This window comes from Labrus bergylta, chromosome 9 (assembly GCF_963930695.1).
Source record: "Labrus bergylta chromosome 9, fLabBer1.1, whole genome shotgun sequence".
In the NCBI taxonomy this organism is placed as follows: Eukaryota; Metazoa; Chordata; class Actinopteri; order Labriformes; family Labridae; genus Labrus; species Labrus bergylta.
In genome coordinates, this window is record NC_089203.1 from 25,402,633 (window position 1) to 25,410,685 (window position 8,053).

Below are 8,053 nucleotides of genomic sequence, written 5' to 3' on the forward strand. Positions count from 1 at the left end.
CAGCAGGAGAAAAAGGTGTTGGATAGAAGCCGTTTATGATTAAAAAAAAATATCCTTCAGTAAACATTTTTAAACGAGTTTATGGTCTCAATTTCTAGTTGTAAGTCTCTTTCAATACAGCATTATGTTCATTTAGTAAAATATGGCCATATGAGTCAAGATACTGTTTTCACACATGCACGTCTGAAAATTTCCACTAGTACTGGTTCCTGAAATCTTCACAGTGAGAGACTATTTCTGTCAGATGAGAGAAGTGGACGAAGCAACAGAGTCTGCAATATGCTGCTATGATGAGAATATTTGCATTTGCAATCACAATGAAAACCATAGAGCTGGAAGATCTTACTGGTGAACAGAAAATATAATGCAGCAGTTTAATTACATGCACAGAGATGGTACTAATCGCATGCAGACCGATTGCAGGGAATAAAATCCCCTCCAGGTCATTTATCATTATAACAGTGACCTTTCATCAGGTTAGAGACATAGGCCTACCATTACTTTAATGTATAAATACATATATAAATCACCCTCAATAGCAGATGCTGTCACGATGGGTTACAGTTGTTAAACAGTGATGGAACAATGGCTGCATGCATGAAGAACTCTCATTTAGGTAACTAGCACACCTTCAGGTTAAGTTAACATGCACATGCCAGCTTCTGCAAAGTTAAGTAGATAGTGTGCGGATCACTTCTTCACACTTTTGCCTCTCAGCAGTGTAACCACACATTAAACTGATAATTAGTCAGACTGGTCAGGTGTTTAACGATCAGCTCTCAGCTACTAAAATGTGGACTACAAAAGGAGTCACTGTACCTGTGTTAACCGAGTGACGCATCTTATGAATAGACCATCTCTGATAACAGGTTGTATTTGCAGAATGATGCCTTCAGGTACTCCTGAAAAAAATGGCATCAGGATCCTGAGAACAACTCATAAGTGAAATGTTTAAAAAACCTTTAATAAAGCTTGAACAATTGATTCTTAACAAACAGAGAGAAGAAATGTGACACTACAACAGAACCGGTATAGAGCTGAGTTTTTGGATTTCGGACGGTTCCTGAAAGCCTCAGTATCAGTAAATGATACCTGTTGTTCAGGTGGAACAGTGGGTGGAGTCTTTGGAGTCAGACTTGTGAACAGATCAGGTATCAGCACCTGTTTGTTTCCATCTTTGAGACTTTGACGAACTCATAATGACGACGAGAGAAGCTTCCAGAAAAACATCAACTCTGTGACCTTAAACTACAAAAAGTTCAATGACATGATTTATTATTGCAGAATAAGTTTAAGTACTAAGTATATTGTGTCCCCTTAGAATAAGCCAATGGTGCCATCTAACTGATTTCTGATCCATCAATTTCATTGCCTGTTTATATAATAAACAGGCAACGGGCCCCTAACAATTATACAGTATGATAAATGAGAAAATATCATGGCATGCATACACTGCTGAACTGCTTTTAGAGGAATATATTGTCTTATTAAAGGAAAAAAAAACAGTTAAGATTTGTGTTGATAGTTTTGCATGTCTTCTTTATCTATCAAACTTAAGCTGGGAGTCTAAAATAGCACCTCAAAATGTGAACTCATCTTTCATCTTTCATTTTAACATTTTAATTTGCTTTTCTCTTAATTGAAACAAACACATTGAGACTGTCTTATTGTAGTTCAAAGTCAGATGATTATTTCAGAGCCACTGTGACACATCAGACATTTATTTTGAGAGTATCTCTGCTGCCACCTAGTGGGGTTTTGAATGTGTGTAACTGTGTTGTCTGAGATTCACTGCTAAATACATACATTTAGTTGTTTAGCGTATGTTTTTTAAACAAATAAAAAAGAATAAGTAAAATTCAAATCTTAAAAAGATTTTCTGTGATGTTCACATCTTTCATCTGCACTAGAATTGTTGGACATTCATTTTGTTTAATTCACTTTTTGATTAATCATTGCAGCTCTGAACAGAGGTAAAGTTCACTTCCTTACTTTAGAAAATATCTCCAATAATATTTCCCCTACCCCCTCCCCACCGGATCGTTGGTTGACGGCTTGCCAGAACAAAATATAAAATAACACAAAGAAACTTGTTTATAGACCACTTATCAACATTCACAAGATGTTTATTGACATTAATAATACTTTATTAGGTTCATATTAATGCCTTATAAAGATGAATAAATACTTTATTATGCAATTATTAAGAGTTAATAAAGCTCCTCTGCAGGTACTGGATCTAAAGTGGGAACACTGCTTATAAAGATTAATAAATACTTTATTATGCACTTATTAACAGCTCAGCTACAAAAAAAAGGTTAAAGATTTTCTTTATCAATTTACTGTTGAGCTTTTTATTGATTAGGCAACATAGGATACTTTACTGTAATAACTGTACTATGAAACACTGAAGTTCTGTGTGAGAGACTCCACAAAAGAGAGTGAAATTAACAAAAGAGGAAAAACTTTCATCATAACTTGCATTAAACTATTCCTTACTCATTTACATACTGTGGCTAAGCTAAGCTACTTTCACCCTTCATGGTGTCAAACATTTGCTCTTACAGATCACAAAAAGCCTGAATAAATACTACATTTTTCACAACACAAACGCTAACTGATTAGCATAGGCATATGACAATATTATGACATATAAGATATTTCAATTAGAAATTAATCTATAGTTTAATTAACACTCATGAAGTCTTATTAAAGTTAATAAACATCGTATTAATGTTTATGGCGGTATATAAAGTGTTAATAAGTTTCTAATAAGAGCCTATAAGTGTCTTCTAAAACATAATAAATGTGTTAATTATGCCTATATTAACACTTAGATAACACTTATTTGTGTTAATAAGAATCTAATAATGTCTAATAAATGACTTATTACCTGTTATTAATGCTTATTACAAGCAACTTAATATAAAGTGTTATCCAGTTTCCTTTTACGTTGATAATAAAACACATGATGCTTATGCAGCCAGCAGATGGAGCTCTGCACTTTGATTGTACGTGTGTGTGAGTGTGTAAGTGTGTGTGTGTGTGTGTGTGTGTGTGTGTGTGTGTGTGTGTGTGTGTGTTCATCTTTCCTTCCTGCTCCTGACCTTCGACCTCAGAGAACATCTGCTGGAAACCTGAACTAAGCAAGAATACAAAGCAGCTCTGTGTGACATACACACACACACACACACACACACACACACACACACACACACACACGCACGCACACACAGCTGGAGTGCGTGGTTTCTGCAGAACAGGAGATAAAAGTTGCGACTCACTGTTCTCTGGAAACAGCAGTTGAATGAGCTGGCTGTGTTCATTATTTGGGTGTCGTCGCTTTGTTTTGTGGATTTCTTTAGTATTTCTCATTCTGTTAGGCTTCTCCCCTCACACGGACCCTGTGTTAACAGATATTGATTAAAAATGTATCTTCCTGCTGATGGTCTTTGTAACTAATACATATATATCAATATTCATTTTAGTCTGTTTCATAAGCAGATACAAACCCCTAAAAATAATAATAAAAATAACAGACTCAAACAGATTGCTGTGTTTTTTACTGTCTCTCTGATCTGAGCTGTATACAACTGTATACAAGTTGACAGCATCCCTCAGCCTCCTTCCATTGAAGTGGATGAATCCAAAAGAAATTGCCATGAGGGGTGCTGTCAAATTGCAAATTTGCAACCAGCCTATGCACTAGGGATCGGCTAAAAGAGACACAACATTGTTGTCTGGCCCCTTTCTCTCCCCTGGATGAAAGGTCAAACTTCCCTGAGGTGGGTAGTCCACAACAGAACAGATTATAGTGTTGGTGTGAAGCAGACATTCACGTTGATGGATAGTTCAATGTCTTTTTTGTTAGCGTTCAAAACGTTTCCTTCCTCTTCTCTGATAATCCGCTGCACACAGCCCTGCAGGAGCCAGTTGTCAACAGAGCTGTCAATGATGGTATTTAATACTGATTTACAACGTCAAAAGAGAAACCTCTCCAAATGAAAGATGACAGAAACACAGATTTGCGTTATAACTATCATGAAGATAATAAATTGTATCAGACTTTCATTTTGATTTTATAGTTTGACCCATGTCCAGGAGGGGCTGTTTCTCCGTCTGTCTTAGTTTTATCTCCATTTGATTGACACAAAAGATGAAACTACCAGTATGCAAACAATTCTGAAATCTCCAAGTTCATATCTACAACATGACTCCAAGCAAGTCAAGCCATTGGTCTCACTCAAATGTCACACACTCAGAGGTCCAGGAAGGGTTTTCACAATACCAACATTTTAAACATTGACATTAATCTATTACAAAAATAGAAGTCCTAGGCACCCAGTATCGGACAATGACTTGTTTTTAATTAATCAAAAATTCAGGCAAACTCCTGCACACTGTCTTGCACAAAAATATGCAAATGTTGGGAAAGGAGCCAGAGGTCGGACTTGAACCCAGGTTGCCCGCCAGGAGGACTGTAGCCTCCATACATGGAGCGCACGCACTAACCACGAGGCTGGTTTATCACTTGTGGTACCAAAAAGAATCAAAGGTATTGCACATTTTCAGGTCCAGGTGAAGGCGGACTCCAGCTGACCTGGTTCAGGTGAGCGGGAGGAGCTCAAGAACAAAGCATGGAGGTCTGAAGTTTTATCTCCATGACGATTAAACGGATTAATATCAGAGTGTGTTTGAGTGTTTTCAGGACCAATCAGACAGATTTTGAAAGCTGTGTACATGAACTCAGCTCTGTGCTCCCTCTGTTTGTCGTCCAGCTGCGGGACGTTCAGGAGCGTCAACATGGAATACTTTCCTCCTCTTAAACGTTTCACTGCTGGAAAAGGTCCCAGAGGGTCAGAGGGGGGAAGAATCCAGGTCACACACATTCAGGTCACACTGATCTGTTAGCCGTTGGCTTACATAACATATGATGGGCCACTATGTGTGTATATTCTCATCATGGGTGGACTTTCGGCTGCTGTTCAAAAAAGATAAAAACATTTGTAATCATCTTTATGAAGAGCCCTAGCTTGGTTCATCTTACCTTCAAAATCTCAGCCTTCTAATATCTGAGTTTTCTAAAAGGACTTGAACGCACCATAATGGATCAAACAAGCTGCGGCAGAGAGAAACTAAAGGTGAGTGATGGATCAGTTATTGATTCTGATGAAAGGGACTCCAGCTGCGTGTGTGTATAAAGCGTGTGTGATTGTGTTGTGTGTCCAGACTGAATGTTAAACCCTGTTTCAGCTCTGACGCACACTCACACATGCACACTGCTGTCAGTGTGTGCACAGCAGCACCACAGTGTGAAAAAGGCTAAAATGGTCTGTAAAGTGCAGCGTCCACACTGAAGTTAAACTCTGACACATTCCTCACTTCACCCATCTGTCTGCCTCACAGACACACAGAGAAAAGAGTTGATCCCTGTTGCAAGAGCAACACCAAGGCCCAGATGTTCAAAAGCAATCAAAACTGTCAAAAAGGATCAAATAAGGTTGTTCATAATCAGTGGCATCTTTTAAATCACCTCTTAAAACTCACTTTTATAGACTTGCTTTTATGTGATTTCTCCTGTAAAGATCTATCACTTCCTTTTATTCATTTTATTGCTTTTAACCTTTTTATCTTTTTCTTCTTTAAATGTTTCAGCCTTTAAATGTATCCCTTCTTGTATTCATTTTACTGCTCTTAGTCTTTATAAATTCCTACTCCTTTTATCGTTTAACTCTTCAGCTCTCTGTTCCTTTATTCATTTAACCAATTTCCTGTTTATCCCTTCTTTTTATCTTCATTCTGTGTTTACAGCCTGTGACGTGATGTCGTCACACTCTCCCTCAATTTTCATTTTGTTCTCTCCTGATTGATTTTAAACTAATGTTCCTTCACTGTACTGAACTGCCTCTCCATACCTGCCTGTTGAATCTCTCTTATTCCTGTTATTTGCATTTTTACAATTTTGCCCTCTCTGTTGATCTCTGTTCTGTTGTCGTGTTGCTGTATTTGCTTTGTCTGTCACAGCACTTTGTAAACATTTATTTTTAAAGGTGCTATATAAATAAAGATATTATTATTATTATTATTATTATTATTATTATTATTATTATTATTATTATTATTATCATTATCATTAGTACTATTATTATTATTATTATTATTATTATTATTATTATTATTATTATTATTATCATTATTATTATTATTATCATTATTATCATTATTATTATTATTATTATTATTATTATTATTATCATTATTATTATTATTATTATTATTATTATTATTATTATTATTATCATTATTATTATAAGCAAATAAAGGATGACATTATCCGATAAGATCTGGAAATCTAATCCTGGTTCTTGTCCTGAAAAATCCTCCAGTTTGTATCATTTAACGTTCGAGTAGGATTGTGAGAACTTTGATCAAAAAATCATCCTGTCCCAGCAGAGGACTGTCTTCAGACTGGATTAAAGGACTGGTTTGATTAGGTGTCACCTCAGTTAATTCAGTCCCTGAATCTAGCCCATGTGCTAGAACAGAGCCAACAGTTTGTACTGCTGTAACATTTTGGAGAAGTAATCAGTCTTGATGTGCACGTCCGTGTAGTACCAGACCATCCAACAAGTCTGAGCTCAACTTTTACCACCAGCTCAATTATAACATTCTTTCATTTACATGTTGGAACTAACTAGCAGCTCTGTGTGTCTGTGAGAAGCATACAAGGCTCATTCTGTGTTTGTCATTACACTAAATGTGAATTTATTCTTTCACATTTTAGTTTTTGATGTTCTTGAAGGCAGCACGGTGTGACATCTGGCTGGGATTTAGATGATATCGGATTTTATCGCTGGCACATGAAGGCAGAAGGGGGAAAAGATCCTCTCTTTCCTTGAAATCCAAAATTAAATCCATTTCTTTAAGGGATGAGTGAATGTCTCTGAGCTTCTTCAGCTCCACATGGAGAAGGAGCTGGAGGAGGAGGAGTGAGGAAACTGACGGCTCAAATAAGAGAAACAGTTAATCTATCAGTGCTTATATGTTCCACTTCTCAGAGGTAATAAAAACAGAAAGTGTTTCATCTGCTTCTGGTCAAAGTTAAAGGAGGCTACAGCTGTTTTCTCTGAAGTATCACAGTAAAGTTGACAATTATTATCAGGGAAATAACCAGCAAAAAAATCAATAAATACTTCAAAACTGTGGGAAAAATGATCTGAACTTAAAGAGCAACAACACTCCTCGTCCAATCCTTAACTGGTCGTTAACTTCTCTATTTTAAACTGGCCTGTTCTTGCTTTTCCAGAATGTGCCTGAAGTGCTCACTATGATGAATGAGAAGGACTTTCATAGAGGTTCACACCTCTCCTTATGAAGAACCAGCACCTGGCCTGTAATTACTGGTTTAGTGATGTCTGTGTCCCTGAATGCCTCATCGCCTGGACGATGACATCATCAGACATCCTGCAGGATGATTGCTAACAGTGTTTGAATGCAGCTTCAAATGTGTGTGTGTGTGACTGATTGTTTTTCCTTTAAATGTTTCTCTCTTTGCCAGATGTTTCACTGTTTTTGTTTTTGTTTTGTTGTGTTTAAGGATCCTTGACAACATGACAACAGAAACACAAATATCCAACAGGTAGAGATACTTCTTTCTTCTCTTGACATGGACCTGATGATTGAGTAAGTTGTTATCCTTTTTTATTTTGTATTTTATTATTTCATCATTATTTCCCTCCTGTGATCTGACAGTGTTCACTCATTCTTGTTTATTTAACACTGTAAAAAAAACTTCAATCTTAGCCAAATTAAAAAATAAATCCCTTGTTGAGTGTCTTGAAATGCCATGTACTGACTCGAGTAGTGAATCACATTTCAAGACTCTCAACAACTACATGTTGCTTGCGGCATTGGCGGTTAGTAATCAACTCAGGTCTTTTTGTATTTTCTATCTCTTAATAGGATGTTTATCTGGACTTGGCAGGTGAATGTGGCTTGCAATAAGTGCAACAAGATATTTTTGACAATACATTTTTGACGACTATACACTCAC